Source organism: Gigantopelta aegis, chromosome 12 (genome assembly GCF_016097555.1).
Source record: "Gigantopelta aegis isolate Gae_Host chromosome 12, Gae_host_genome, whole genome shotgun sequence".
Lineage (NCBI taxonomy): Eukaryota > Metazoa > Mollusca > Gastropoda > Neomphalida > Peltospiridae > Gigantopelta > Gigantopelta aegis.
In genome coordinates, this window is record NC_054710.1 from 39,681,752 (window position 1) to 39,689,313 (window position 7,562).

The 7,562-nt window shown below is 41.3% G+C and overlaps 1 long non-coding RNA gene across 1 annotated transcript; it reads left to right on the forward strand.

The window, feature by feature from the left end:
• Positions 1–2,219: 2,219 nt before the first annotated feature.
• Positions 2,220–7,140, forward strand: LOC121386783. The gene is made up of 3 exons (XR_005959703.1): positions 2,220–2,340; positions 4,743–5,009; positions 5,538–7,140. It is a non-coding gene; the product is annotated as an uncharacterized LOC121386783 (long non-coding RNA).
• The last annotated feature ends 422 nt before the right edge of the window (positions 7,141–7,562 follow it).

The following is a 7,562-nucleotide window of genomic DNA, read 5'->3' on the forward strand; positions in this document are numbered from 1 at the left end:
CCAGCGGTCTATCATGTGTCTAAAGTTCAGAAACGCAATCTACTGGTAGAATTTGGCAGAAAACATTGGGGAAACCACAGACAAACAATTTGTATATCAAGGCGGGGGTGGGAGTGGGGTGTGTGTGTTGCGGCACCATCTCGCGTACTACAATCTTGGCCCCAATTTCCTGTAGTATTATCCTGAATAGAGGCGTGTGTGAAAAAATTATGCTGGGGGGGGGGGTCGGCATTATATACTGTGACGAGCTAATTTTATCCCCCCAAATATACTGAATAAAAGAAAAATTGCTTGGATCAAGTTGGGTAAAAACGAATAAATGATTTCTTTTCCTCCAGAAAATACCGCAATATGGGTGGATGAAGTCGACAAAACAACTTTAAAGTTACATACTCGTCTTAAAATACAAAGATAATCAAAGTTTTAAGTCATATTTGACCGTTTTTAGAAATATCAGATTTTATAGGTTGACTGGCCGAATGTGTTAAAATTCACCGCACACGAAGAACACGGCATTCTTTACTGCTATAAGATAATGTCTTTGTCCTTTTTTCTTTTTTATTAAATTATGTGGGTTTTTATTATTATTATTATTATTATTATTATTTGGTCGTGTGAACATTGATCATATCCGTACAGGCTCCCATTTGTGTAAGGGAGCAGGCCGACTTTTCCCCGAATTAAACAAAAGTGCCCGAATCTGGATTACAATGTTTATTAATATTAATATTAGTATTACTGCCAAACAACTATATAGGGTTGCAAACGAATCGCCACGCATTTTTACATGGGTTTCAACTAATATTTTGGGTAGAATAATGAAATTACATGGTGAAAAGTGTTCAGGCAGCTCATTTCCCCCGAATTTTTCTATTGTTTTTCCCCGAATTTTAAGATTAACCCCCTGCCCGCTGACTCGTACGCTTATGACATTGATAATTATTTCCTTAAAGTGAATTTGTTTTTCAACATTGAATGTTAGCAGAATTAATTTCATCGTAGCAGAACAACATAACAATTTAACCTGTTTCACAAATACACAATAAAACCATACTGTTGATGGATTATAATAGCGAAAATACAAGTCTTCGTTTTACAAACTGCAGCATGTGATCGTCTTACCCATGGGCTCTTCATATGATATCGCTATTAACCGTTATATTATTGCCAACGGCTTTCATAGAACATGAAAGTCTTTTGATAACGGCACCGGCCTCAGTGGTATCGTGGTTAAGCCATCGGGCATAAGGCTGGTAGGTACAGGGTTCGCAGCCCGGTACCGGCTCCCACCCAGAGCGAGTTATAACGACTCAGTGGGTAGGTGTAAGACCACTACACTCTCTTCCTTCTCACTAACAACTAACCCACTGCTGAGGTGTGTGTACAGGACAGTGTGTTTGAACCTTAATTGGATATAACCACGAAAATAAGTTGAAATAAATAAGGCAGGACGTAGCCCAGTAGTAAAGCGCTCGCTTGATGCGCGGTCAGTCTAGGGTCGATCTCAGGGCCCATTGGGCTATTTTTCGTTCCAGCCAGTGCACCACGACTAGTATATCAAAGGCCGTGGTATGTGATATCCTGACTGTGGGATGGTGCATATAAAAGCACCCTTGTTATTAATGGAACAACACCGACCTCGGTGGCGCAGTGGTTAAGCCATCGGATTAGAGGCTGGTAGGTACAGGGTTCGCAGCCCGGTACCGGTTCCAACTCAGAGCGAGTTCTTAAGTGCTCAATGAGTAGGTGTAAGGCCACAACACCATCTTCTCTCCCACTAATCACTAACAACTAACGCACTGTCCTGGACAGACAGCCCAGATAGCTGAGGTGTGTGCCCAGGACAGCGTGCTTGAACCTTAATTGGATATAAGCACGGAAATATGTTCAAATGGAATGAAATGGAACAAATTGAGCGGGTTTCCTTTCTTAGACTATAAAAATTATCCATATTTGTTTGACATCCAATAGCCGATGATTAACAAATCAATGTGCTCTAGTGGTGTTGTTAATCAAAGCAAACCTTTTTTCATACAACATGCAATTCTAATGTCATATTTAAAAAAAAAAAATTGAAAAGGACTCACCATTTTAAAAACTACAAGCGCCCTTTTAGTAGCAGACGACACAATTATTGATCGGACATGGACGCGATAAATGAGGAATGATGACGCTCTATAGCGCTCGCATTGATTTTTACTACAGCGACTGGATGGCTGCAAATCGCCACACAACGGAAGATTTGTGTCCACAGACCTAACAAAGAAGAAGACACCGCGAATTTGTGTCTGGTGTCTTTACCTGAAGACAGGGGAACACGAACATGAAAAAGATGTGAAGGTACGTATTGTGTAGATATACATATACATGCAGGCCTAAGGCCCAACAATCACCAAAGCTATCCTGGGTTAGGATCTGGCGAGAATGGTACCACTTGAAAAAGAAAGCACTGAATCGAATGTTACAATACATACAACGTCCACTGGTACTGGCGCGAACTATAGATCTTGCAGCAGACGACAGAGAACTTGCGAGCTATATTCTAACAACGCCAGACTCACTAGACCCAGACCTAGACCCAGCTTTGGTGTGTTTTGGGCCTAAATGTATTCTGTTTACATAATTAGGCCTAACAATGCACTACATAAGCAGGAATGTCTAGTGGTTTGGTTATTTCACACACTCGTTTCCAGCGATTCTAAGGAATAGCTCTTTAACCGTTATTTCCTGTTCGAACGAATGCTCCACGACTGGTATATCAAAATCATGGCCAGTGCCCAAGGGCATATTAATATCTAGTCTAAAATGATTAATTGGAGGATCAGCAAACAAAGAATCGACGCGCAGTAACAGGCTATATAGGTCTAGCGTCTGTTCCAGTTAGAAATTAAAAAGGACATTTGTAAGACTAGAAAGGCCGTTTTCGTATATTTCTGGGGTTGGTGGGATAGGAACTGTCATCATCACAAGGTACGTACGGCCCTAGCGCTAGTTTGATTGGACTTGACAGTCATCTGGGTAGACAACTTGTACTTAAATATTAATATAATTTTCAAATGCTAACATTCGGTGGCGTATCCATGAATTTTTAATTAGGAGGGGGGGGGGGGGGGGGTGATGGTTTCTGAGAAAGTCCCATATATAACAATTATGTCATACAATGGCGCAGGTTTTAACAAAAACATGTTTGCGATTCTAGAGTGAAAAAGTAGGCAAAGGCTTATATAAAGGCAGAAGTGGATCTGCTTCCATCCTCCCCAATTTTTTTTCAAGTTCCCCTTTCCCCCTCTATTATTTCCTCCCCCCCCCCCCCCCATTGTGATGCGCTTTTGAGAGAGAGAGAGAGAGAGAGAGATAGAGAGAGAGAGAGAGAGAGAGAGAGACAGAGAGACAGAGAGAGAGAGATGAAGGATGGAAGAGTTAAATACTCGAGAAGGTAGTTTTGATGTTTAAAATGTTTCTATTAAAAATATAGTATGTTGAAAAAGAGAATCAAGCGCGTGTGAAATACAATTGTGCGGCGGGGGAGAAGGTATAGACTTCGGCAAGTGACGAGTTTAGTAACGGTCTGGTCATGCTTCCACGGAAAATACATTTTTAAAAAACAAAACATTCTTGGAGCTGGGGCTTTTGGAACCCCATTCACCGCCCCTCCCCATGCACACGCGTCGGGCTACTAGTATATCTTAATTAATCATGTCCAGGTAAAAGAATACAACGGACAAACAATGTATGGGCTTTATCGATCATTGTTGCATGTTAATACCCTACAGCCATCTGCCATCCAAAGAAATCATTCATTATTAATATAGGCCTATTATAGAAACTGGAGACAGATGTACGTAATACCCGAATTTAACCATGTGGCACGCCCCTGTTTCAAGCTCTACAGATCAACGTGAACATATATGTCAGAGGCGGATCTAAGGGTGGGGGGCAGGCCCCCCTAAATTTTGTTAGTTATAATTTTATTATATATTAATTTTCATCCCCCTCCAAACCTCCCCAAAAGTTCCCTTGGCATTCCGCCTCATGACATTGCCCCCAATGAATTTTCTGGATCCGCCACTGATAGTGTATTAAAAAAATCGGGCGCGGAATAGGGAGAGGTATGACAGGTTAAGGACCCTCCTTATTATTTGCGTTAACCCCCCCCCCCCTACTTTCATAGCATTGGAAGTATAATAATTTTATAAAGATCTTAGCCCCACCCCCTTGTTGGTCAAACTCATTCATTAATTTCGCCCTGATAACTGCACCAAGCCTAAAATAACGCTGGAGGTGGTGGTGGGAGTATAGAAAGAACAATGACACAGTAGTAGTATACATTGGCGTATGCAGGGGGCTTGGGGCTATACCCTCCAAATCACACATTCACGGCTTTGAACCCCAAAGCTGGATTCCGATAAAAGTTTAATACACCGCAGATTTATGAAAATCAGGGCCGAATGGAATTATTTTATTCTTTCTGTCCCTGTCTAACTATAGCCCCCACCCCTCTGTGTGTGTGTGTGTGTGTGTGTGTGAGTGTGTGTATTCGATCTCTCTTTCATTGCACTATGCTCTCATATAAGACTGCAAATATTAGTGTCACCAATATTGTATATATATCGGGAAGAGCTTTGAAAGTTGAAAAACTTGTGACCAATTCATTTTGTTTTAAAGCGATGAAATATATTTCAATCAATAACATTTTTGGATTATTATACGTTTTATTTAATTTTTTTCTTCTTCTTCTTCAGTATGTCAACATGTCGGCGTTCTCAAACGAACTTTGCGTTGTTCCTGTGTGTGGTGGTCGTGTGCGAGCTCTATCTGATATACGCCGTGATGAACAACGAACACGTCAGCGCCCACGCATTGGCGCTCAACAAACAACGGAAGGCGTGGAGGAAGTCTCACGAAAACAAGACTGAGGACAAAACGAACAGAGAACGGGAAGAGAAGAAAATACTGGAATCACTGATGTTGAAAAAGATCCGAGAACGAGGAGTCTAGATCTATCAAATGTAATCATTATTAAAATGGTTGTGTGTGTTGCGACATTCAGCCACATCACCCCGTCTCATACACAACATAACCAGATAACCATCATGTGCGCAAACACGCATCGTATATGGAGAGAGACTGAGCGAGAGAGAGAGAGAGAGAGAGAGAGAGAGAGAGAGAGAGAGAGAGAGAGAGAGAGAGAGAGAGAGAGAGAGAGAGAGAGAGAGAGAGAGAGACAGAGAGAGAGAGAGAGAGAGAGAAGAGAGAGAGAGAGAGAGAGAGAACACACCACAACACATATTGGATGTCAAACATTGAGAGAGAGAGAGGAGAGAGAGAGAGAGAGAGAGAGCGAGAGAGAGAGAGAGAGAGAGAGAAAAAACACACCACAACACATATTGGATGTCAAACATTGAGAGAGAGAGAGAGAGAGAAAGAGAGAGAGAGAGAGAGAGAGAGAGAGAGCATACAAATTATTAAAAACATAATATTATACACTTTTTCATTAAACACAAAACAAATTCTGTTATAAACATGTTTTGTTTTAGCATGGAGCACCCTGGATCCATCTCTGTGCACTTGCCACTTAAGGTGTGAATAATGGATGTAACGAGCGACCCAATACTCAAAGACAACTTGACAAGACCAAATTCCTGCCAACTGACACTGTTGCTTTATATACCGACTGAAATGTAATACAGGGTTTAGTTGTACAAATTTTGCACCACGGTAGTTTCATTTAAATGTTCATTTTTTTCTTTCAATATTTTGTACGTAAGGATAAAACGTAGTTTCTTGCTTATAATATTAATTTCTATTATGCACATATCTAGGCATTGGCGTAGCCATGGTTTTAAATTGAATGTGGGGAGAGGAGGGACCCACTGTCTACGAGTCTGTTAATTCCTGTTTTTACACGTTATGGGGCGACATGCATATATAAAATGTTTGTGGGTGGGTTGAAGATTTGATTGGATGCCTGGACCCCACCCCTGACTATGCCAGTGTATTGGGGATATTCTTGTTAATATCTTGTACAATAATTAAATACTGTACTTACACGCTGTGATATATTGCCATTTTGGTACACATTTATTTGTCATGCTTACAAGTTGTATGCTATTTATTTAGTATATTTATGTTTATTTATGACGAGTGAAAACGATACCAAAGCTGAGCAGGTTGTTTATACGTAACTCATGATAGGTAGCCTGGCACCTGGCATGTAATTAACAATCTCAGAGGATAGTCATGTTGGGTTTCCCATTCCAACTAGTGTTCCACAGCTGGCATGTTATTAAGGGCTGTAATGCATGCTATACTGGCTGTAGTATAGGTAGGCCACAGACAAAAGACCGGTGTGGCGACACAGGGATTGCTTCTTTATGTTACAATAATGTTAAGACGCCATTCAAATAAGGTGCTGGGGTGTCGCTAAACAATCAATGTGCTGGGGTGTCCGTTCTATATGAAAAGTGGGTGGGGCGTTTGTAAAACATGCTGCTGATACCAAAACACGCAGAACTCCCAGATCAAGTGTGTAGTGAGGCATATATATACAACCAGTATCCCATATAAGTCTAGATGGTATGACCCGTCTATGGGATATCCCATAAAAGTCTGGATGGTTTGTCCTATGGGGAAAAGTTAGTTTTGTTTAACAACATCACTAGATCACATTGATTTATTAATCATCGGCTATTGGATGTCAGTTGGTAATTTTGATATATAGTCTTAAAGGAAACCCGCTACATTTTTTCATTAATAGCAAGGATATTTTGTATGCATCATCCCACAGCCTTTGATACACCAGTTTAAATGCACTGGATGAACCAAAAACAGCCCAACAGACCCATTGACGGGGATCGAACCCAAACTGACCGTACATCAAGCAGCGCTTTACCACTGGGCTACATGCCCCTCCCCCATCTATGGAAAAATGCATATAAAAGATCACTTGCTGCTTTTCTGTAGGAGTAGCCTCCGTCATGGTCTTGGGTTTCCTCTCAGACACTAAAAACCAAGTGTCGCAATAATCACATTACAAACCAAATTTAGTGTAGATTGATTGATTTCAACTTATTTTCGTGCTTATATCCAATTAAGGTTCAAGCACGCTGTCCTGGGCACACACCTCAGCTATCTGGGCTGCCTGTCCAGGACAGTGGGTTAGTTGTTAGTTTGTTAGTGATTAGTGAGAGAGAAGAGGGTGTAGTGGCCTTACACCTACCCATTGAGCCCTTAAGAACTCGCTCTGTGTTGGAGCCAGTACCGGGCTGCGAACCCTGTACCTACCAGCCTGTAGTCCGATGGCTTAACCACTGCGCCACCAAGGCCAGTTTTAGTGTAGAAACATGTTTCAGAGGTGTTAAACATAATTATAGTCTTTTCAATCACTTCTTTAATTAAAGGTTGATCAGGCACGTGTGCAGAGGGAGGGTTTGTGGGTCGAAATCCCCGTTCCAAGCAACCTTTTCTTTTTTTAAATATATTTTCCAGGGAGCATGATGCAATACCTACAAAAGACTTAATTTGCTGAAGTATAGACCATCCCGTTCATGCACCTGGTGATA